The 23146-nt window shown below is 44.9% G+C and overlaps 1 protein-coding gene across 1 annotated transcript in view; it reads left to right on the top strand.

Moving 5' to 3' along the window:
* The first annotated feature begins 20850 nt into the window (after positions 1–20850).
* Positions 20851–23146, top strand: part of BAHD1 (bromo adjacent homology domain containing 1) — a 112397-nt gene continuing 110101 nt past the window's right edge. The window contains exon 1 of the mRNA XM_048485425.1: positions 20851–21323. The gene's annotated coding sequence lies outside the window, so the exon portion shown is untranslated. The remainder of the gene's footprint in view (positions 21324–23146) is intronic.

The following is a 23146-nucleotide window of genomic DNA, read 5'->3' as shown; positions in this document are numbered from 1 at the left end:
GGGATTGCAGAGTCCCCTTCCCCACCCGCCCCCCCTCCCACCGGCTAGGCTCCCAGCTGGCAGCCGGCAGTCCCTTCTCCCTCCCCTCCAGGCAGAGGGGTAGGGAAAATGGAGCCCAGTGCAAAATCTTAGGTTTGCGCGCACACACACACCCATGGGCAGCTGCTGTGATGCTGGAATCCCCCCCCCCAAAATAGCATCACTTTCAATGGTGTTTAAACTAGGGAGCCCAGATTCTCCTTTTAAATCCATCTTAAAGGGAGAATCTGAGGTCCACAGTTAAAACAACATTGAAAGTGATGCTGTTTGGGGATTGGTTCTCCCCCACCCTGAAACAGCATCACTTTAAATGTTTAAACTGGGGACCTCAGATTATCCCTTTAAATCCATGCTGAAGGGGGTGGATTTAAAAAGAGAATCTGGGGAAATTTGGGGGGTGCCTGCTGTCAGGGGTGCAATTGTTAAGCTAGCAGCACCAAACTTTCAGAGTATTTTTAGGAGACTCTCCTGATGATACCACCCAGGTTTGGTGAAGTTTGGTTCAGGGGGTCCAAAGTTATGGACCTTCAAAGGCGTAGCCCTCATCTTCTGTTAGCTCCCGTTGGAAACAATGGGGGATGGCGCAACCCCTTTGGACCCCCTGAACCAACCTGCACCAAACCTGGGTGGTACCATCAGGCAACTATCCAGATGATACCACCGGTTTAGTGAAGTTTGATTTATGTTGTTTTTGCTCTTTAAATGAAAGGGTGCATAACATATTTCTTTGGAGGCTATGCTCCAAAGTGACCCTGGTAAATGTGGCCCTGTTGTAACCATGCAGGTGTGGGATTTTTACATTTATAATAGAAAATTTAATGAAGACTTGCAGTGCTGCAGGGAAAAAAGCAAATTAAATGTGAGAGATGGTAAGAGATTGACACTAATGCTATTGGAAATTTATGGTATCTATGCATTTGAATACTGGTTGCAGCTTGTATTCCTTTTCTTGATTCTTCTCTAGCTCTTTTTGAGATGGGCCTACTACAATGAAGGCCAGAACATTTTGAGAAGAAAGTTCAAAGGAATTTGGACTGTCTTTCATTTTTGTTTTTAAAGATAGGTAGCAATCTAGTCTTCTACAGAGTTGGACAGCACTGAGATAAATGTTTGTATTAACTAGTTTGGAATTGGATGATTTACAGTGCAATCCTAGACAGTTATGCTCATTAGCTTCAATAGGTTCAGAAAAGTGTAACTCTGGTTAGGATTGCACTAATATTCTGTGACCCTATATGAATAACTGGAGAGCAAGATGGATTCCTCACAGCATATTTATAATGAGTTGCAATCATTATAATAAATTCATTTTCCATTTATAAATAGGGAAAATGAGTCCATTTATAACTATTGCAACTCATTATAAATATGCTGTGTGAAATCCATTCAAGCACAAAAACCCACTGAGACTTACTTCCAAGTAAACATACAACAGATCTGGCAATGAAAGTGCAGATTATTGAGGTTTTATGTTGTGATTTGTCTGAAGAGTAAACGGAGGTGACTATTTTGCCTCTGTCAGTACTCCAGAAATCAAGGTCACCCAACAGAATTGATTAGAAGTAGTGTCAGGATGAATAAAAGTAGCTATTCCTTTGTGCAGTGCAAAGTTAAGTTATGGAATTGTTACCTATAAAGACCAAGCCAGTAGCATAAATAGTTTTTAAAAGGGGTTAGTCCTTTGGAGGGAAGTCCTATCAAGCACTTTTAGACAAAATGGTTAAGTTTGGTTCTTCCAGATTTAAAGGCAGAATAACTCTGATTACCAGAGGCTAAGGATGAGAGCAGAATTTTCCTATTCTTGTCAACTCCCCATTGATAGAATGAGGATGGGTTTCAAAGATCTGTTGTTCTGGCTCCACACACTCTGTGCTTATGTGACCAGCAGTCCTCCATGACATATGGCAAAGCAGCTTCTGAAACTGAGAGGGACTTCCAAAAGTGGTTTGTGATATAACATGGGATGGGGTTTGCCGCTCAAAAGTAAAAACTCTCACTGGACATCCCACAGCATTATCCTAAGCAGAATTCCACTCTCCTAGTCTACTGACTTCAATGGACTTAGTAGGATATCAGAGCTATGCTTAGGATGGTACTTGTGGAGAAGCTCATTGTATCCTAGCCAGAGTGCTAGACTAGATGGTTCACTGGTCTGATCTGGCAGTGCAGTTATCATGTCTGTAGGATTTCAATATCCTTTCAGAGAAATGGAGACATGCAGGCAAATTTTTCTGATTTTGAATTACACACACACAAGCCTTTATTGGCATACAAAACAGGACAATATTTTAAAGCAAAACAAGGTTAAGAAATACAGTTAAAATTACTAATTTCCATTATAAAATTTGCAAGTTTCACAAAAGAGCACATGAGAGCTGTTCAGGAGACTGGGTATCTTATAACACTCTTGCCACTGAGAACATTGCAAGAAAATGGAATTCATGTATTTCATGCGTATCTTATTGTATTTAGGGCATACAAACAGAGAATGGTCAAGTGTTTCAACTGATTTTGAATATAATTGCATTGCAGTTGGGCTGCACTTGTCTTCACCTAATTCTGTAATGTACAAGCTTTTCTGTATGCTATAGTTCACATGATGAATTCTAGATAAGGGTTTATAATGCTTGCTGAATTATTTGGTTCACCTGTTCAGAGTGCATTTGCACTAACCCCACGCCTCTAGATAGTGAATGAACGATGCACTGCCAGATTCTTCTGGGTCCTTTATTTTACAAACTGCAAGTCTATGCAAAAAGCCAGGTTAAACAGGGACACTGGGTTTTGAAAGCTACTAATGGATCAGTAGCCTAAAATAAAAGGGCAGCTCTCTGGTTTTTTTTTCTGAGGAAAAAGATTGCAAAGCAGGAGAAACTCCCCATGTTTCAATACATTTAACCTGCATCCTTTTAAACATTTCAAACTTGAAGCAAAAAGTCAAAGCAATATGCTTATTGACCAGAGATGGTTACTCCCAGTGTCAGAGTCCCAGAAGGAGGACAGTGGAAGAAGAATGATTCAGTCATCATTCCATGATGAATGTTAAGAAGGCTGCAACCGCAACTTCTGTAGCATTGTCTTACATAGTTTGGACCTAACAGCTCCCAATTTCAAAACAGCATTAGCCAGCACACTGGAAAGAGCTACCATCAAGAGCAATGATTCCCAACCTTCTTTCACTTGTGTGCCCCTTGGACACCCATTTCCCTAAATTGTACCCCCATTGCATATTTTTGCATAGCCCCAAATGCTCTGGCACATATCCCTGAAGGTACACTTACCCCAGGGTGGGAACCACTGATCAAGAGTAAATTGGAATATAATCCAGGAGTGTAACTTGTTTGTTAACAAGGCCAGACATGACATAAATGTGACTTGGTCAGTCCAGGCCCTGCGGGGGAGGTGACTGTCTCAGCTGATGAGCTCCTAGCAGGCTCACTAGCCCAGGTTTGCATGGGGGGTTGCTAGACAGGTCAGATCGGAAGCAGGGAGGGTGGCTGCCTGGACTGATCAGTCCACAGGCTTCCAAATCAGGGAAAAAGTGGGATGGGTGGCTACACCGGCCAATATGCTATGGCCCTGGCAAGCCAGATCAGGAATTGGGTAGGGTGGGTGCCTGGACTGGCAAGGCTGCAGTGGGCTTGGCAGGCCAAATTGGGAGCAGGGTGGTGTGGGTTCCTGGACTGGGCCAGCTGGCGTGTGTGGGAGTGCACAGGCTAATCTGAATTCCCCAGATAAGCCTCCACAGCTCAGGTGGCAGAGCGGGGAATCAAACCCGGTTCCTCCAGATTAGAATGCACCTGCTCTTAACCACTACGCTACTTCTGCTCCTTTAAAAGGAGAATCTGAGCTCCCTAGTTTAAACACCATTGAAAATGATGCTGTTTGGGGGTGGATTCCAGCATCTCAGCAGTTGCCCATGGGGTGGGGGCACAAAACTCAGATTTTGCACCGGGCTCCATTTTCTTTAGCTATGCCTCTGTCTGGAGGGGAGGGCAGAAGGGACTGTCGGCTGCCTGCTGGGAGCCCAGCCGGTGGGGGTAGGATTTTCTCTGCCCATATTTAGGCCCTTTCTACACAAATCACCTAAAACATTTGTAAAACATCTTTTAAAAAATCTTTTTTCATGTTTTTGTAACTCTTTTTAGAAAATAAAAAATTACTTTAAAATATTTTCTATATCCTTTTTTACCACAATATTTGTCCTCACTCACCTCCTTGGAATGATTCAAGGCTGCCTTTGGAGGGTTCCCCCCCCCTTTTTTTTTAGTTATTCGTAGTAAATAGATCACACAGCAAGTGAAAACATTTTGAAAATGTTTCAGGCTAAATAATTGTTTTAAAGGGGGATTCACTTAAAATGTTTTGAGGCTGGAAATAAAATGTTTTCAGAACATAAGGGGGGGAAACAATGTGGAACTCCATGGAGGAAACATTTTATTTCCTATTTCAAAACATTTTAAAAGGTTTGTTCGGAAAGGGCTTTAACTGCATCTGTTCAGTAAGTCCAATTTAGCCTATAAATTGAGACAGTCCTTGCTTAATTCTTGTAACTAGCATTGAGAACCAAGTATTGCTGCACATTTATTCTTAGAGATACAATGGGGCCAAAGAACAAAATGTCATTTGAAAATGTGCATGAATCCCATTTTGCCGTAGAGAGGAACTATGAACTGTCACCATGCAGCCAAATGTTCTTGCTAGTTTATTCTTTCTTTGTTCTTATTAGGATGTAAAGGAAGATGAGGCACCTGCATCCTTTGGTAACTCTACGATTTCTAAGAAGTCAAAATAATACTGCAAATTTAGGTGCAATTTTGCTTCTCAAACGAATTTTGGCATTTCTTCCCCATGTAAATTTAACTATTGCTGTTATATTCTCAGTCCTATCTATGTGCGTCTTTTGAAATCTATACATTAACAAACCTGTTTTGCTGCCTCAAGCTGAGGGCACTTTTTAGGAATGGGTTGGAAAGAGCTTCTAAGAATGGCTTGTAGAGAGCATTTAATCTAGGGCCACCAACTGCCTTGAACCACCACCCTTCAAGCTGGCCTCCTCTTCATTCTTAACAGCAATTTCTGAACCACAGAAAAGGAAAGGTGAAGCTGAGCACAGCACGAGTCAAACATTATCAGCAGCTAATGTCTTCACATCAAGCTGTTAAAAGGACAGCCACAGATGCTGACTGAAAAATGGGCGGTTTCCACACAACACAAATAAAACGTCTTGAGGACAGAAATATAAACACTCCTGCTATAAAATCTATTTTCTGTAGCCTTTTTTGAGTACTCTTTTTGTGAACTCTTGATCATTTTGTAGAGTTCTTGTTTTGGCTAGCTTGATACTAAATAGCAAACTTTTATTCTCTTGGTGCGTTCAGAAGTTTTCAGACTCTGCAAGCACCGTTGTTTGAAAAGAAGCCACCTAAGCCTTACCAGGAAGTTCAGCTGCCAACAGAAAGTTGCTCGCTTGGCTCATTAATGGGCAGATCAAATGAAAAAGACAAAGCAGTATAGACATGAAGTGGATTTTAAGATCTCACAAGAGAGAATTTCCAGATTATCCCTTGCATCATCAAGCAGTGCAGCCAATGGGAAGGGACAAATACAAACGCTATAGCAAGGTACCAATACCAGTGGGCGGGAACCAAGTTACTAGCCCTGCACTAACTGGATAAGCAAGTTGTTACTGTGCATTATAACCTAGTAGGTTGGATGGGAGAAGTATAAAAGCTCTCTAGGAAGTCCTTTAAGAGGGCAACATTCAAACAAAATGCAACCCAAAACATAAATAAGCACAACTGAAGTATTGTAATAAATCTGCCTCTCTGTATATCATCACAACAGTAGGGTTATGCTGCAGATCACCTTCAAAGTTTAAAAAGGTGTAAGGCCAAGGTACCCCGACAACTGCTTTATCACAAACATATGGTGCATGCAAAGCTTCATTATTCTGAATCAGACCCTTGGTCAATTGAACTTAGCACTGTCTACTCTGACTGGCAGCTGCTTTCCACCATTTCAGGCATAGGTCTTTCACATAACTTGCCACCTGATCCTCGGGGATGCCTGGTGTTGGACTTGAGACCTTGTACATGCAAACCAGATGCTCTACCACTGAGCCACAATTGCTTGCCAAAGGGTCCTGGCTGATTATGGAGATCTTTATCAGAAACCCTGCTCTGTGTATCCCCACCCCCATCTTCAGAAGTGAGCTGGATGGATGCCAACAGATTTTTTTAAAACTGTCACAGTACTTTAGTAAATTCCCTTTTTTACATCTATTTGCCTGGCACCACTTCTTTTTGCCTCTAAGCACCAAGTAGAAACATTTTTGTTTTCCCAAGCGTTTGATAATAATCATCACTGTTGGTTTTGCTGGCCTTCATTTGCTCAATTGTTTTGCTACTTCTATTATTGTTATATGATCTAGTCTTCTTGATGACTTTTAGTGTAGTTAGTTCGTATTTTAATTATTGTGTGGCTTGTACCATATATTTATAGCAAATATAAGGCACCTCAAGAACTTTTGTTAGAAGGCAGGATGGAAACATTTTAAATTAACAAGGTTAGATGTTGCAGGGTTTGTTTGTTTGTTTAAAAAAAAAACCTTCTCCCTGCTGTTATCCAGTGTCTCAGATGTCTCTGATAGCCTTCTTCTCCATCAGCGCTGCTAAATGGCTGAATTAGCTTTACTGCTTTGGGGTTCAGGGCACAGAAGAAATGAATTGCAGGAGCTGTGCATGTCTGTGGTCCTCACTACACCCCTGAGCAAGCTGGATATATGGACTTCTCTTGTACTACCATAAAAACATATTTCACTGTTTCAGATAGAAAACTGGAAGCTCAACAGGTGACTTTATGTATTTATGCACAGTCCGCCTTTCTCACTGAGACTCAAGGCAGATTACACAGTGTAAGAGATGAGATGAGACATCTGATAATTAATATAAAAAGACTAGGATTACAATAATCTGAAATAAAGCATGAGTATTAGACATGATACATTAAACAATGCTGAAAATGTTACAGAAGTATAAAAGCAATGCAGTAAGAGCAGGATATTACATACAGCAAACAGATAATACATACTATACAGTGTGGCATAGTTCAGTCTTGTGTTCTTTATAAAAGCATCTTCCTGGGCCATTTCGTTAGACAACACCTGGTTTTCTTTATAAAAATGCCTTCTTGAACAATCCTTTTTGGATAGTTTGCAAAATGACAGCAGCATGGTTCCCTTCCTGACCACTTTTGGAAGACCATTCCACACAGTGGGGGGTCGCAGCAGAAAATGTAAATCTACAGGCAGTTGATTTGCAGGGTTGTACTTGCAGAAGGCCCTGCTGAGATGAGCGTAGGTGTTGTGTTAGAGCATAGCAGAAAATCTGGTCCTGTAGATTTGGGCCCAAGACCATGAAGGGCTTCATACGTGACAGCTTGTGAAATGTGATAGAAGTACCTTGAACTGAACCTGGTAACTGGCAGGCAGTTGGTGAAATGGGTGTAATAGGCATGCTCCTGCTAGCTCCTGTTGATAAGTGGGCTGTGGCATTCTGTTCCAACAGGAGTTTCAGGGGCAGACCCACCTAGAGTGAATTAGGAAAAACCCAGTTTAGATTCATGGATTCAGATGGCCCGTTCAATCTAAAACAGTGGTTCTCAACCTTCCTAATGCCGTGGCCCTTTAATACAGTTCCTCATGTTGTGGTGACCCCCAACCCTAACATTTATCCATTTTACAGATGGAGAACACTGATGCAGAGGGTCTTAGGTGACCCTTGTGAAAGGGTCATTCGACCCCCAAAGGGGTCACGACCCACAGGTTGAGAACCACTGATACCACTGATCTAAAATAAGATAGAAGGTTGTATAATTGAACATCATTTTATAACTGTCACTTCATAATCTTTGTTGCCCATTTTCTGCACATATCCCAGTTGCTTCCAGGGCAAGTGGCCCATTAACACCATTGTATTTATCCTATTGCTTGATTCTCCCCTCCCCTCAATGTCTCTCAACAGCCTCTCCTGGTTTCATTCCTGTGTTTCCCTGTTTTACTATGTCAGTTCTCTTACTGCGTCATACTTTGAAGCCTAATTGACTTGAAAAGCCCACACAGATTCTTTTTCTCCCTGTAAATATTTCTCAGAAGTGAGTGAAGAATTCTGATTTTGTAGTATTTTATTACTTTTGTTATTACAGCCCCATGATGCACCTGCAATGATTGCACAAACAGGTGTTGGGTCTCTTTTGTATCTGGCATTGCAAACCTTGCTGTAACTCTCCCCAAGCTGGCCAGTTTGGGTTTTTTTTTTTGGGGGGGGGGTTGCTGTAGAAGTAGTTATGATGATCAGGCCCTCATTGCTTGTGTGTTATTCAGTAGACAAAGATATGAGACCGTTCCACGCAGCACAAAAAAGACATCTGTGGAACGTCTTAAAAAGAGGCAGCTTCTGGTTGCTTTCCAGTCAGCAAAGGTGTTAGAGGGGGAAAGAGACTGTTTCCCACCTGATACTTTGCTGTCTAGTCAGTTTCACCCTCAGCATGTGCCTGACATTTTGTATGTTAGTGAAGGGATTCTCCCTGCCACCATTTGCTGAAGGTTTCCCCGGGACATTTGCTCTGCGGGCTGTGATCCTGGTGAACCTTTTTAGCTCAAAAAGTACTCAGCTGGTCCTCCTGATTCCAACAATATACAGTTTTCCTATGTTTTTATTATTTTTGAGGATCTGTCTTTGCAGCTACTCTCACACACATAAGAGAATATTAGCCACCTGGAAACCGGGTCTGCTGCTCATTGAAAAGCATTGGATTGTCTTGTCCTGCATGAACCAACTTCATTTTTTTTCTTATTGCACAGAAAAACCAAGTTGGTCCACGGAGGGCAGGTCAACCTAATGCTTTTCAATGGGCAGGAGACCCGTCTTCTGAGTGGCTAAGATGCTCTTCTGCGTGTCTGCATAGATACAAAAATAGCTCCTGGGGAGGGCAGGGGGAAGAGAAACTATGTATTGCCAGAATCAGCAGGACCAGCTGAGCACAACTATGTATTTAGGTGCCATCTTGAGTTAATTAATTAATTTAATGCTGCATTTTAATGGGGTTGGGTTTATTTTTATTAGAGCCATATTTAACTATATTTATATTGTATTTTAATCTGACTGTGCTCTTTCTATATGTTGTTCACCGCCCTGAGCCCTCCGGGGGAGGGCGGTCTATAAACCCAATTAATAATAATAATAATAATAATAATAATAATAATAATAATAATAATAATAATAATAATAATATTTTTCAGGCTGAAAAGGTACTCAGGATTGCAGCCCGCAGAGCAAACGTCCTGGGGCAGTCTTGTACAAATGGTGGCAGGGAGAGTCCCTTCTGCTGCACACAAGGTGTCCGGCACCAGTTGAGGGTGAAACTGACCAGAGAGCAAAATGGTTAGGCAGGAAACATAAGACACCTTCTTAATTCTGCATTCCACACAGCCAGGCAGTAGATGTCTTGTAGGTGGCATAGGAGGAAAAGGTGCACCTTCAAGTGTTTTTTTTTATGGCTGTCTTGAGCAGAAATAAGGTATTCTAAGGATGTCTTGGGGAAAAGGCTGTGCAGAGTGCCTTCCCAGGATGGGGTTGTTGTTGTTGTTTTTTGCATCCTCAGGATGTCTTATTTCAGCTGTGCAGGACGCACCTTAGTGATCTTTAACACACTGACATATTTCAGAAGGAAGAAATCAGAGATGCTTGTTTTCCCTCTCCAGGTATTCTGATATCAAGAAAAATGTGCATCTTTGTAAATGACAAGGACTAGAAATATGAAATAATAAAGCCTACAGACAGATGCTTGATGGCTGGTGTGAAAAATAATTATCATGCAGATTTTACTCTGGAAAAGCTTTTTAGCCAATGTTCTTGCTTTTTTTAAGGAATGGATTTGGATTTTGAAAGAAATGTGTTGCTACTATGTGATTTCTTCTGTTCTCTTGCAAAAATGTTGTTGGCAGTTTCCTTCTTCTGGGGCTGAATGTTTAGGCAGGGCCAAAGTTTCTTTTACCCTGAATTCTGAAATTGGACTGTCCTATATAAGAGAGGTGAGGCTTCAAAAAATCTGAGGGAGTGGGGAGCAAGAGGGTGCCAATGCTCACAGTGCAATTATGAGTTACACCCTTCTGAGCCCAGAGACTTCAATGGATGTGGAAGGGTGTAACTCTGTTTAGAATGGCACTATTAATCTATCCACATCTGGCACACCTAAGGATTTTGTTGGAGGAAGCCTTTCCAGGCTGGAGGTAGCTTTGCCTGCTGTTGTGCCATGTGAATTGGCTTGCTTGTTTGAGACATTTTTTGAGACAAGTATTTACAAGCATTGTAAAAATGTTGGGGCACTGATGAAAGCCCAACCATACTTTCTGACCGTGGCCACACTGCTGTTTCTGGCACCTCTGTACTGTGGTGGTGCTTTTGGACACAAGTCTTCATAAGGATGGATGCTTCTTTCTCCAGGCTGCATATCACCTGTATCTGTTTGTTTATTAACATATTTCTGCCCTCTCCCCCCACCTCCTTGCAGCCATCGGGGGAATGAGGCACTTCAAAATGAACCATCTCTACTAGACAATTGAGACTCCCCAACCTTCTAACAGCAGCCTACCTGAGACAACCAGCCATGTGCGCTACAGAACAAGCCATCTCTTCCAGGCAGTTTAGCCTCCCCCACCTCCTAGCAATAGTCTAATTGGGAGAAAGAGGGGCATGTGTGCTGCAGAACTAGCCATTTCTGCTTGGCAAATTAGCCTTCCCCACCCCCTAGCACAGGGGTAGGGAACCTGCGGCTCTCCAGATGTTCAGGAACCACAATTCCCATCAGCCCCTACCAGCACGGCCAATTGGCCATGCTGTAAGGGGCTGATGGGAGAGAGCAACAATTCCCTGAACATCTCAGAGAAGCCACTGGAATTCTGCCAGCAGCCTAATCAGGGGGATGGGCATGCTCCCTGCAGAATGAGCCATCTCTTCTGGGCAATTAAGCCTCCTCCCTGCCTGCTGCCCGAGGCACCTGCCTTCCTGCAGTTTGATATCTAGCCCATCACTTTTTGCCATTTAAAAAATGTTGTTTATATATTACAATTGTGTGTCTGGACGGAAATGGCTGGTGCCAAGGAAAATGAGATAGGATATGATGAGCAGGGAGATTTGAAAATCTGCAGCTTCTGCTTTACACTTTGTCCAAATTTGGAACTTTGGGCATCAGCATTCAAGTTGTACCAAAGCAGGTTTGTGAAAGTGCAAATTGGGAAACCTAGAAAGGGGTGAATGACAAGAAAAAACCCTGAGAAGGACTGCTGCAGTTCAGGAAGCAGGATGAAGCAAGAGTTCTTTTGGAAGTGACCTTTGTGGGAGAAGAGATTAGTTTCTAAAAGTACCTACATATGGGGGGTTGGGGAGTACATGCTTCAGTTCAAATATCTTTGCACTGAACAACAGATCTCTTCATCAATTTGATTTTTATATCATGTAGGTTGGAGAGAAATAAAGAAGAAAGTCTTACCAGCAGGTAGGCTGAGAAACACGCACATTAGGGCAAACTGGGATTTATATGCTAGATTTTTATTTTTTTGCTGGAAGTCCAAAGAAATGCTGTTTCAACTAAGAGCTGCTGAGGTCATCCCTAATGTGCCCTTCTCTTGCCTGTCTCTCTCTCCCCCTCCCCCACCTTCTAATACATTGGAAGGAAAATCTAGATCTAAGGAATACCTTAGCAGGAAATATGCTGTGATAGCATCATGCTGACCTCTAGCACTGAGCTGTAGTATTGATCAAGGTGGAGGCTGGAGGGCAGAGTTCATCAATGAACTCATCAGCCCCACTACCTACTGCATCTCCCAATTCATATTCCATAGAGGTCTTTTAAGTACTGACCAAAATCTAACACATACCATTTTTCCTGGCAGGAGGACAGTCTGACAATCTGAGCCAGACGGGGCTACAAAATAATGATGTTTTGGAGGATTACAGAATATCTTAAAATATCCTCCAAATGGCAGCCACTAAACACGCCGTGGAGCAATAGAGGTCTATGGTAGGATCTGAAAACTAAGAATTATGAGTTTGTTCCCACCTTTAGTCTGATTCAAATAATGTCCAGGTTCTCAGCTAAAATTGTCAGTGATTAGCTGGGAACATTAAGACCAGCCTTGTGATAACTGAGTGAATTTTAACAGAAGAATCTGTTTGTGAGAGAGGGGTACATTCCCCTGTGCTGATACAAGGTTGGATTAATATGGTCCTCAGACCTACTTGCAACCAGACCTGACAGTGATAAACACTTCTGGGTTTTAGAGATACTTCCAGAATAAAACAGGTGTCCAGTGGAATTTTTGAAACTAACACAATTTATTTCAGCATATGCTTTTGTGTGCCAAAGCTCACTTCCTCAGATGCATTGGGCTATAAATGAAGCAAATAAATATATATATCAACCTTGCATTGCTGGGGTTCTCCTGGAATCATTCTGCTGACGCCCCCACCAGCTGACCTCATTGCCTCAAGCAGCTGTCATGCACTTGATAGGTTACACCTGCGCCACGTTTTTTTGTGGAATCTGTCAGTAACTCAAGTTGATTATTTAGAGTCAGACTTGATGAAATGCTGGGTTGTGTGAATGGATATTTTTTTATTCCGCTTTCGTGTCCCCAGCCCTCTGATTTGGACCGGGGCTATGACTTGGGGGGAAATGGGGTTCAGCTCTTGCACTCTGTTCTTGATTTAAGATGCCCCCTCTGCAGCTATTATTGGCCTTGTTAGGAATCTTAAAAGAAAACCTTTATACTTCACCCACAGGGTAAATAACAGCTCAAAGAGGAATAAGAAGGCTTTGAGACTGGAAAAGGAGATGGTGTAATCTCCCCTCTTTTCATGGCCCATGACAGTGAGACTGTGCAAACTAGTAGTAGAGAAGTATGTGCTCTGCATTCAGGGGCTCTCAAGTTCACTCTTCAGTATCTCTAGTCAACAGGAAGAAGGCAACAAGAAAGGCCTTTGCTTGAGTCCTCAGAGAGCTGCTGCCAGTTAGACTTCAGCAGGCCAGTGGTCTATCTTCCTTTAAAGCAGCTTCATGTGTACAGTTGGCATGCTTAGGAGATCAGTTCAAAGATCACCTAGTCATCTAGCTTGACCCTCAGACTTCCCACACCTGATATATTTACTCTAATGAAAGACTAGGGTATTCAAAGGGGTTGCCTTAAATTTGCATGTAAGTTATAGTTATGTCCAGTCCGACAATAAACATTTTTGGGCACAACTTTTTGGGTTACATTCTTCCTTTTGAGTAAATACACATAAATCTTGCCTGTTCCTGATTAATCCTCAATTTTGTGGTTTTGTTTAAAATGAGTTTGCTCATTATCCATCTATTTAACTCATCATTTTCTGAGGAGCTTGTTTTTTGCCTGGGTATGGGTAAATGGGTGGGATCTGATCTTCAGGTATCGACTGGGAAGTTAAAAGGCCCCTGGAGCAAGCCAGGCTCAGCAGCCCCCTGCAGGGCTAAGCAGAACTCGTGGGGCTTGGCTCTGTTTGCAGAGACCCACCAGAAGCTTTCCCGCTGAGTTAAGTAGCCCCTGCTCATCTTGCTGAGCTTAGTCCCTTCAGAACCTGACAAAAATATTTCAGGGTTTCCCCAGATCCCTCCTTCTGCACATGTCATCAAATTATTTGATACAAGCACCTGTATGGGTGAAGAGCTCACTGTCGTTTTATAAAAATGAGCTCAGTACAACAGTCTGGAGAGAAGTAAGTCTGTATGAATGGCAAATACACAAGAATGCATACTGGAATGAAGGATAAAAAGAAAGAATCCTGCATGCCAGGCAGGTTATAAGCCTTGCTAACCAGACACAACAGGTGAAGAAGAGACCCGCGCAACTGCAATACGAATACATAGTGCTTAGTTTATCGCTAGATGCAATGTATGCTGAGGCTTTTTATTTCTCTGCCTGTGATTGGAGTGAATCCTAGTCTAATCTGCATACTTGGGAAACAGTTGAAGCACACATGCAAACAGCATTATTTATGAATGGCAGGCACTCGTATAAATTGCAGCATTAAAGACTGTGCCACTGCTTGCACATATTCTAGCAGCAAATACTGCATTTTAAAGCAAGCCCATGCTATCTACACATTAGGTAATTTGTGCATTGTATAAGAACAGTATTTTTAAAAAGCTACTAGAAGTAGTCCTGAGTGAATGAAAAACTATCAGAGCTGATAGATGCAGGTAACATAAACGGGTGTACAGAGAAAGAATGAGATCCGCATCATCGATTCAGACAATGGGAAAAGGGATCACTGCTTGAATCTCAGCGCAAGTGGAGCACAATGGAGGAAAACTGCCATTGTTTATTTTTCAATTCCAGCCTACAAATCCACTTCTTATCTGGCTCTCACTTCAGTTTCCTGGGAAAGCATTAGACACTTTCCCCTGTGTAGGGAAATACCCTCTTCTTTGCATAGAGTGAATGAGGGAATTACTTAGTAAATTGGTTATTAAGGGTAGAACTATCGTAATGCCTTGTTCAGGTGCTGTATTTGAATTTGGCATAGATTGCTTGGTTGTTCTGGCCTTGGATCCTGTATAGCCCCTTGAAAATACAATTATTTTGTTTTGAACAAGAATCTATCCCTTATTGGCTAGTCTTCAGGGTGTAGTTTGAGGCTGCTAATCTTCACTAGTTTGAAAGGATAATGTTACTACCATGATTTCTGTTCAAAGAACTTCAGCCAATGAATGTCATTCTTTCATTAACATTCTCCTACTTTCTAGCCACAGGGAGAAAACCAAGAGCCTGATATTACAATAGAATCACAGTCATCACTGAAAATAACTGAATCACCTCATGTTTCTAGTAAGCTCCATATTGGTACAGATACTATGTTTTATATTTTCTATTATTGCAGACCCAGAGTTTCTTTATGTTAGTGAAGGAATTGCATCCTTCTCATCTGTCTGTATCCAGATAAGTGGGGTTATAAGGCTAGACTGAAACATTATTGTGCCACTTGGGGTATTGTAACACATGAGATATGCACATAAGAATGTGATAGTAGCCAAGAGCCATTTTCAACCCAATGTACATTCTAGCCAATTTAGATTTTACGCCGGTATTATAGGCATGGGAAACACAAAAGACTCTTTGAGTGACACACATGGAGTACACATACCAGCACTTGCCTTTGTTTTTAAAGTGGCAAACTAGAGCATTGCTATTCCCCAGGCTGCCCATGTCTTACCTTCCTCTGCATTATGTAAGAGCAGGACGTCATCGCTATTGGCATTGAATTAGGCTACAGAAAGAATGGCACAAAAAGAACAGTAGAAATTAAACGCACTGGTTTAAAGATGTAACAAAGTGTACCTAATGCCACTAGATCAATGAAATGTCCATAGTATGGTTTGAGAATGGAGAAGACAAGGGCTAAACAGTACGCATAAAGGCCTTCGAAATCATGGGTTCAATTTGGCCCATTGGGACTTTGTATAAAGGAAACTTCAAAAACACAAGTGTTAGTCATGCTGGTACATGTATGTGGAGTCCCCAGGTCTATTCAACTAGGCATGATCCTGGTCACTTGACCAAGGTGCAGCAACAGTAGGCTTCCATTGTGCCTCCCAGCAAGATATCCTGTTGCCCAAACTCCAGATAGCCCACAGGCAAGAACACGTTGCTCCTGCTACCAGTACTTGGAGGCCATAATTAGAATGAAGCTATGCCTGGTCTATTGGGGTAATAGAAGCAGAAAAACCCCACTGGTAGTAGAAACAATAACCCCCAGCATGAGAAAGTACATTTCAGATGATGACCAGATTTTGATTTCGAGATAAACATGTATCAGAGGAGTACATCAAGAGTTACCCTAAATGTGCACCCTTTTAGCTACCTTTTGTTGGGGATTTTTCCCCCCAGTTGGTAGATACAGCAAGTTGCAATCTGGGAAGGTGTGTTATTTGACCAGGTCTTCTGAGAACTGCCTTTAAAAAGCCAGGACTTGAGAATGCTTGAACAGAGGAAACATGCAACCAGCATTCCATATGTGAAAACTCAGTCCCATTAATCCCACCTTAATTTACATTACTTCAGCAGATCTGTAATACTTCAACAATCCCTTGTGTGATTTGGACCCTGCAAATGCAATCCCAGGTCTACAGTTTAGAGCAGGTACGTGGTCACAGGTTCTTCTCTCTCTTTCCCGTTCCCTCCAGTGCTATTCTATATCTGTCACACTGTAAATCCTATGATTGGTAGACTCTTCAGATTTAAACTACGATCACAATTGTTGATCTGGGGTTGCATGGTTATCACCCCTAGCTTCTATGAACAATCCCATAATGATACAGATAGTGTTCCATACGTACTTCTTCAGAATTTCTCTGCCTTGAACATATGAACAGAGAGCAATTTTGCAATGCTATTTTGGGAGACATGGGGAACTGGGGGAGAGTGGGATGATGCATCCATGAGTACTGAAGCAGAGGATGCCCTCAGTTCAAGAAATCATTCTTAAAGAGCCCAGCAGTGACAGCTCCTTCATTCTAAGATGAGTCAGAAGCTATGGTATAATTTAAAATCACTTTTTAAAAAATGAAACACAATAGAAATTACACAGGATAAAAAAGCTAGCATCACGGCTGCTCTAGACAACTGGAACATTTGCTGCATGAAGATCTCACCGTTGTTATGCATTTCTCTCTACCTAACAGGTGTTGCAAGGAAATGCTCGGAAACGCTCTTTCCCCACAAGTGAGGGTTGCAGCTTCAGGTGTTTTCCATAAAGATTTCTCTGGTGCTGCAGCAGCTGTTGATGACTCCTCATGGCAGGTTTCCCTGCTCCGGTCCCCTGGCAGCAGACATTCTGCCCCCCCCTCCCCGGCATGTTTTCTTTTCTTTAGAAAAAATGACATTGGAACATTATCAAAATATAATCTATTTATCAGTTTCTCTGAATTTCTGGCTTTTAGGAAACACACATAGCCCCATCCATCGGAGAGAGATGCCTTTCCAACCACCTTATTCAGGCACATGCTCACAATCACTTGAGGTGGATCAGTTACCTCTTAATGCTCACGACAGTTTAAGCATGGCAAATGTTTTCTAGTTTTGATGGTGTGTATTTTTGAGGGCTTTCAAAGGCAAGGAATTGGTTTCCAGAATAGTTAAAACACAGAACACAAGACGGTAATCTTGCTAGGCCAGTTCCATTACATGGCTGAATTTGATTTTGTTTTCTTTTTTAGAATTGTTGCCTAAACAATAAAAAAGGATAATTTGCGTGGCCAACAATGTTCACGGCAATCATTGTGTTAATCAGGAAGATTTTATATCTTGGCTGTCGCTCTGTTCTCCAAAATAGTTAGCAGCCATCACTACAGCAAAGCTTGCCCATGGTAATCCTTTAACAGCTGGTTAACTTAACCTGCTCTGTTTTAGGATCTGATGCAAGAGAGCACAGAGTCCCTGAATCTTGGAAAAGTTATGCAAAAGAGGGCATTTCAATAGGTGCAGAGGTAAGAAAGGCCTCAGGAAATTCTCCCTTGAAGGCAGAAAAGCCCGTCCTATCCTTTTCTGCATTATGACACCCTTAAGAAACCAATACAAATAATTTCCAAGCAACTAAAGACTATGTGGAGCTTGAATACGGCTGTAAGAGACAAGACTACAGTACACATGGGCAGTCCAATTATATATATTAGCAACTATGTGCAATACATGGTCAGTTGGAAGTGAGTCTTGTTGAGCGTGAGTGTGTTAAGTGCTGTCAAGTCCCTTTCAGCTCATTGCAACCTTGTGAATCAATGTCTTCCAAATGCCCTATAATTAACAGCTTTGCTCAGGTCTTGCAAACTGAGGGCTGTGGCTTCCTTTATAGAGTCAATCCATCTTAGGTCTTCCTCGTTTCCTGCTGCCTTCATCCTTTTCAAGCATTGTTATCTCTTCCAGGGACTCTTGTCTTCTCACAGCTTCAGTTTAGCCATTTTAGCTTCTAGGGACAGTTGAGGCTTAATTTGATCTAGAACCCACTTATTTGTTTTTGTTTTGGCAGTCCATGACATCCATACACTCTCTTCCAACACCACATTTCAAAGGAATTTACTTTCTTCCTGTCAGCTTTATTCACTGGCCAGTTTTCACACCCATACATAATAATAGGGAGTACTATGAAATGAATCCAGTGACGAAGGGAGGGGAAACTGCGACCGGGACATGAACTGCCTGCATGCCCCTGCCCCAAAATGCCCCCGACACCCACCACCACCCCGGCCCCAATACTTGACTGCAATGATGGTGCCCGGGGCGAGTCACCACAGATGTCCCCATTGTAGCTCCGCCTCTGAATGAATCAATTTGATTTGAGTTGCTAGTGACACATCCTTACACTTAAGAACCTTTTCTAGTTCCTTCCTGGCCTTAATCTCCTTCTGATTTCTTGGTTGCAGTTTGCCTCTTTGGTTGATGATGAAGCCAAAGAATAGAAAGTGTTCAACAATTTCAATTTCCTCATTGTCCACCCTAAAGTTGAGTAGTTCTCCAGTAGTCATTACTTTTATCTTTTTGACTGTCTGCTGCAGTCCTGATTTGGCACTTTCTCCTTTAACTTTCAGCAGAGTCATTTTCTGCCAGTTATGTAGTATCATACCTCAAATAGCTAATATCCCTCCTCATAATTATGGTATGTTCTGCATACAGATTGAGTACAATGAGCTTATTCTGAAAATGTACATAGAATCACCGGGTATATAAATTAAATATCAAATTAAAAAATCAAATAACAAAAATAAACAAAGTGCTTGACATTGTGTAATCACAGTTCCATTACATGTGGCAATTAGACCTGGAGTTAAATTCCAAATGCTCTCTAAATCTGCAAACCACAAATCATTTTGAGAGCAGTATACAGCCTTCAAAAGATTATTATTCACTAAATGTTCCAGCAGGCTTGGCACCTACAGAACAGCCCCAAATGAATGTCTTTTAGCTCCGATCAAATTTAAAATACCCACTAAGTTTGGTTCTCCAAAATAAGACCAAAAATGGGATAGTTAGGAAAAGGCAAAAATGAAGAACTTTCTTGTTGGGAAAATCCAATAAATGTTGACCTGGGTTTCTGGAAGACAGCTGAGATGTTAAATGTTATAGTTAAATATTGCTCAGTTATGTTATTCATCAAGTCTGCATTAAAAGGTGTTAGCCCTTGGGTCAATAGCAAGGCAATCAAGCTGAGTTTGATGCTATTGGGGAGCAGGTTTTTCCTCTGCTTTTCTACAGCACTGTGGTGCATCTGTGTACTTCCTGGGATTCCCCCAAATTTTACCTGATGTTTCCCAAAGATGCTTTGCTGCAAAGCTTGGGGAAACATCACAGCAAAGCCTGGCTGACTGCTGTATGGCTGGGAAAGCCCAGAACTTTCCGGTTGTGCCCACATAACAGCCATTTCCCCTGTCCATTCCCACAGCAGCCATCCCCCCCCCCCCCACACACACACTATACAGACACCAGGCTTTTATGGGGTTTTAATCAGCGATTGAATATAAAGTTATAGCGGTGTGTATAAAGGTTCCAGCTTTCATTTTTAAGAAAAACAAGACTCTGACTTTGGTTGCAGGAAATCTGCCTTTCCCCTTACATCTCAGTGAAGGGGGCTAGAGACTTGTTTCTTGAAATGTGGAAGTTGGCAATACGGTGAACCTGATTCACAGATTGTGGTGCTGATGTCATGGGGATACTCCTGCAAAACCTGGGTGGTGGTTGAGGGATGCCCGCTTCCAGGGAACTGGGGCAAAGTAACTGTGGGGGAAACCTGCCAGGTGGAGGTCTCCTTTGCCACAGCATCAGCAGCCACAGGCTGAAGGAAGTGAGCTCACCCCCCAAACGGAGGGCCATGGCCATTCGTATGCACATTTGAAAGAAACGGAGTCCGCCGGGCGGAGCCGTCGAGTGGGTTGGTAACCAACTAGCTAGCCGGCACTACACCGGGCGTTCCTGGTTTGCCGGTTCCCCCCTTTTCCCCGGCCGCAGCATCGAGTCCCGAAGCGAGGCGTTTCCAGGGCCGAGGAGGTGAGAGCGGAGCGGACTGGTCTGCGATGAGCAGGAACTGCCGGAGGGCGACTGACTGACACGCGGAGTCGGTGACCTGAATAGGGAAGCTGTCCAGCGGGAGTGGATGCAACAAAGGGCGCGCGAAGAAGGGGACCGAACCGGGGCCGGCCGGAGGCGAGACCGGGGCTCCCCCCGCAGCAGAGCTTCGACGACAGCAAGCGGGAGGGACCGGCTGGCATGTGCGGTGACCGAAAACTTCGTCGAGGGTTTTGCTTAAACGGAGAGGGAGAGGAGGCAGCCGCCGCCAGGGGTGAGTCCGAGCTGTGGTGCGGTGATGGGGAGGAGGGAAAGGATTTTGGTTTCAAGGGGGTGGGTGGGTTTGAAGACCCCTCCTCAAGAGAGAGAGATGGAAACGAGGAGGCGTCTGAGGCAGGTTGTGGGGAGGGGCTGAGGCTGCTACTGCTGCGGGGCCGCCCCTCCCCCTCGCGCTGGGAGGCGATGGTGGCCCTGCCGAGTCCGCTGGGAGCCGCTTGCCTGCCTGCCCGCCCGCCCCGCTCTGCCTGCCTCTGCTGGGACTCGGCTGGGGCGGGCGGCTGGTTGCGGAGATTGGTTGGCGGGGGCGGGCAAAGTCCCGCGCGATTGGCGGGCGCCGCGGAGCGGACGGCGCAGGAGAGATCCCTGATTGGCTGCCGACGAGGAAGCAGGAAGGGAGGACGGACGGAGCCGAGCAGGGGCTCGATGCTGTTTCTCTCTCTCTTGCCGCCGCCGCCGCCGCTTTCGGGGACTTGGAGCGCATCGGCGGCGGCGCCGCGGTGGAGGCAAAGCGGGAGCCCTGCGGCCCCCTCCTTCTCTTTTTCCCGCTTCCTCCTCCTCAGCGGGAGCAGCAGCAGCAGCAGCAGCAGCAAGAGGAACCGCCGCTACCGCCCCCCTCGGCGTGTGCGCGCGGGCCCCAGAAGGGGGCGCGCCTCCCGTCCCCATCCCGCAGCCGGGCGGCTACGCGGCGGGAGGCGGAGGGGGAGGAGGCGGCGCTGACGCAGCAGCGTGGAGCCCGGGACTCGGGCGCCCCGGGGCGTTCCAGCCGCCGGATTCCAGCCCGGCCGGGGCCTCCGCCTGCTCCGGGTGGGCCCCGCCGAGCAGAGTGGCGGCGACGGCAGTGGCGGCGCCGGAGGAGCAGCAGCCCGCGAGCGCCTGGGTGAGTGAGCCTGTCGTCCGCCCGCACCGGCCGGCAGCGCCGCCGGGCTCCGCCCGCCGAGGAGCCCACAAGGTGGTGGTGGTGGTTCTGCGGGGGCGCCGCGTTGGGGACCTCGTCGGGGCCGGGCGGGTGATGGGAACAGGTGCCGTCGTTGCAGGGGGGTGGGCGAGGACGGGAAGCGGAGGGGGCGCGGCTCTTGCTGGGCGCCCCCGGGAGTCGGCGCTCGGGTTTGGGGGGAGGGGGTTTGTGGCTGGTCCCCGGGAACTTTCCGCCCAGATCCGGCTCGGGCTTGCTGGCGGGGGCGGGAAGGGTGAGCTTCCCGGCCGGAGTGCCCCCGGGGGCGCCGCTATCGCCACCGTCTTGCTCAGGCGCCTCGGTCGTCCTCCTTCCCTCGTGTCATGGTGGGTGGGTGGCTTGGCTGACTCGCGAGCTGCGGTTCCAGCTGCAGCCGCTTCCCTGCACCCCCCGACCCAACGTGGTGCCTTTGGGGCCCTGCCCTGGCTGCCGCTGCGTCGTGGTCGGCTTATTGCGAAGGGCACGGTGGCCCGGGCTGGTCCTCCGTACGAGCTGAAGGACACCCATCTCACCCCGCCCATCACCCCGCCGTCTGCGAGCAGGGAGGAAATGGCCCCTGGTGGCAGGTGGGCTGAGCCATGGCTGTACAGCTCCCCAGTGGCCCGCTTGGAGCCCGTCTGGGGGCTTGGTCTGCCCTGCTGGGCTTCCTGGGATTAGCTTTAGGGCTGAAGTTATGTAATAAAACCATTAACTTTTATAACATCAGCAACAAAAAGGCCTCTTCCCAAACGTCCTGAGGACGCCACCGTAGGAGGCCACGTGAATGCCTCTGGCTGCCCTCTGCCCCCTCGCCCCCTTCCTGATTTGTCCCCTGCCTCTGAAATAGACAGTGTCCTACAGTCCCCATCTCCTCGTTCAGAGGGGGCTCTTCTTGCTCTGTCTGTACCAAACTCTTTCCTGGGTGAACCAGACATGGAGACAGATGTCTTGATTAAAACGGGCCATAAAGGACAAAGGCGCACAGAACACTCTCTGTGCCTTGTTTGTGGGCTGTTCATGGAACCAGGCACCACATCAGAAGGGACCCAGCCTGAAGGAAAGGGGGTCGAGGCAGGTGTTGGGAACTGAATCTTAATAGATTTTCTCTGGGAAAACGAAGGCAAGTAATAACTCCACATTGACTCAAGAGAAATGTTTCATGAAATTAGCTAAAGTTATGCAATAGTTCCACTATTGAAAGCATTTAGAGAAGCAATGATGGAAGTGTGCCAGGAGGTGATGGGGGTCCTGGCAGCCTGGTCCCCCCTCCCCAAGGAAAGCTGGAACAACCAACTTTTTATCTCTAGGTCTGATTTTGTAGGAGCAGAGTTCAGAGGAGTTTAAAAAATTCTCAGTCTGGTCCACCTGTTTGTCACGCTTTGCTTGCAGAGAGATGATAGACATGTACCATTATCTTAAACAAAACTTACATAGCCTTTTAAAAGCACTTTAAGGATCTTCCAGGAATTTTCTCCTGTTTTAGTTAGTGTGCTCTGAGCATTGGTATGCTTTCCCCAGTTGAAGTGTCATCATGCAACCTTCAGTTGGTTAAGGCTAAGATGCTTCCCTGCCTTTCCTTCATGCTAGCCCAGCCTCCTTTATGGCTAGGTGTGGATCCTTCTAGTCTGCTCTGCCACTTTTCCCTCTCCAGGTGCTTCAGTGAAGCTGGCAAAGTTGAGTGAAAACCTTTTTTTTAAAAAAAAATACCGTGCATCATGCTCACACAAGTTTACCTGGTATCTTTCTGAAAGGGGAGAGAGACTGTCAAA

The sequence above is a fragment of the Sphaerodactylus townsendi genome, linkage group LG02, assembly GCF_021028975.2.
Source record: "Sphaerodactylus townsendi isolate TG3544 linkage group LG02, MPM_Stown_v2.3, whole genome shotgun sequence".
NCBI classification, from domain to species: domain Eukaryota; kingdom Metazoa; phylum Chordata; class Lepidosauria; order Squamata; family Sphaerodactylidae; genus Sphaerodactylus; species Sphaerodactylus townsendi.
This window is presented reverse-complemented; position numbering and strand designations above follow the sequence as displayed.